Here is a 2,472-nt window from a genome sequence, read left to right as displayed (position 1 = left end):
ATGAGTATTAATTCATAATATATTTCATCTTAAATAAATCAAATGGATTTTAATTTCGACCTGTGACCACTGAAAGGACCGGAATGTATACCTCAGTGGTTTCTAAGCAGCGTTTCCTACTAAAAGGGACCTGGGATCCTTGGAGAAATGGCAGGTATCAGGTCCAGGGAAGAACACGTATAAGACGAGCCCGGACTATCTTGTAACATACGGAAATAAAGAAATTATCAAAATCACATCTGAGGCCAATCGAAAAGGCCCGCATGCCAAAGGCAGTTTGAGCACCAATAAGGATATTAACTGTAACAGATAGAAACACATCTAATATTTTTTCATAACGATACTAAAAAAAAAAAACAAACTTATTGGTCAACTTTGGAGGTGTTAAGGAACCAATTCAATACTTTCAAAAATTTGGTAAATCTGGGGGGGAAATCAAACATTTTTCCTTTCTTTCCTAAATGATCCATATCTCTGGATAATGGAAGAGTTGATGAGAGGAGTGTTTTTAGAGAACTATATGAGCTAATAAATGGAGAAAGAATGATAGAATATCACTACTCTGTAAGCCCTTAAAAAAATGAATGAGCAATTGCTTGTTATACCAGCAATGAGCAATTGGAATTTGAAATTTAAAATATAGTACTATTTACATTAGCACTCATGAAAAATGAAATGTGTAGATATAAATCTAATAAAATATGTGTATAATCTGTGTGAGAAAAACAACAAAACTCTGATTAAAGAAATCAATGATCTAAATAAATGGAGAGCTATTACATGTTCATGGATAAGAAGACTCAATACTATGAAGATGTCAACTCTTTGCAATCCCAGTTGAAATTCCAGCAAGTTATTTTGTGGATATCAAAAAGCTGATACACTAAAGTTTTTATGGAAAGGCAAAAGACCCAAAATAGCCAACAAAGTACCAAAGAACAAAGCTAGAAGACTGACGCTATCTGACTTCAAGATTTACTATAAAGCTACAGTAATTGAGACAGTGTGGTATTGATGAGAGAATAGACAAATAGATCAGTGGAACAGGACAGAGAGCCCAGAAATAGATCCACACATATATAGTCAATTGATCTTTGACAAGAGAACAAAGTCAATTCAATGGAGAAAGGAAAGTCTTTTTAACAAATGATGCTGGAATAACTGGACATCCACATGCAAAAGAACAAATTTAGATACAGACCTTACATCTTTCACAAAAACTAACTCGCAATGGATCATAGGCCTAGATGTAAAATGCAAAATTTTAAAATTCCTGAAGATTACATAGGAGAAAATATAGGTGATCTTGGGTTGGGTGATGCAACACCAATGCATGATCCGTGAAAGAAAAAGTCTTGATAAGTTGGACTTCATTAAAATTAAAAACTTCTGTTCTGCAAAAGACTGGGAGAAAATCTTGCAAAGCACATATCTGATTGTATCTAAAATATGCAAAGCACTCTTAAAACTCAACAATTTTAACAATACCCAATTAAAAAATGGGCATCTGAACAGAATCCTCACCGAAGAAGACATACAGATGGCAAATAAGCGTATGAAAAGATGTTCCACTGATATCTTATGTCATGAGGGAAATGAAAATTGAAACAACAACGAGATGCCATTATAATCTATTAGAATGGCCCAAATCCAAAAAACTGACAATACCAAATGTTGGCAAGGATGTTGGACAGCAACAATTCTCATTCACTGCTGGTAGGAATGCAAAATGGTACAGCCACTTTGGAAAATAGTCTGGTAGTTTTTAAAAAGCTAAACATATTCTTACCAAACGATCCAACAATCATGCTCCTTAATATTTACCCAATTGAGTTGAAAACATGTCCACACAAAAATCTGCATATAAATGTTTTTACTGGTTTTATTCATAGTTGCCAAAAACCAGAACCAACCAAGACGTTCTTTACTCACTGAAACGATAAACAAACTGTGGTACATCCATACAGTGAAATATCTCTCAGTGCTAAAAAGAACTGGACCATCAAGCCACAAAAGGACATGGAGGAATCTTAAATACCTATTGCTAAGTGGAAAAAGTTAATCTGAAAAGGCTGCATGCTGTATGATTTCAACTATATGACATTCTGGGAAAGGCAATACTATAGAGACAGTGAAAATTCAGTGGTTGCCAGGGGTCTGGGGGGCCGGGATGGGGATGGATGAACAAGTGGAGCACGGGGATTTTTAAGGCAGTGAAACTATTCCCTGTGACACCGTCATGGTGAATATCGTTATGCCTTTGTCAAAACACATAGAACTCTACAAAACAAAGAGTGGACCCTAATGTAAACTATGGACTTTAGTTAATAAGAACGTATCAATGTTGGTTCATCCACTGAAACAAATATACCCCACGCATGCAAGATGATAATGACAGAGGAAATTGAGTGTGGAAGGGGGTGTAGGGAACTCTCTGTACTACCTGCTTAATTTTTTCTAAATCTAAAACTG

The sequence above is a fragment of the Propithecus coquereli genome, unplaced genomic scaffold (genome assembly GCF_000956105.1).
Source record: "Propithecus coquereli isolate 6110/MARCELLA unplaced genomic scaffold, Pcoq_1.0 Scaffold175, whole genome shotgun sequence".
NCBI lineage: Eukaryota > Metazoa > Chordata > Mammalia > Primates > Indriidae > Propithecus > Propithecus coquereli.
The sequence above is the reverse complement of the archived record's forward strand: the minus strand, read 5'-3'. Positions refer to the sequence as shown.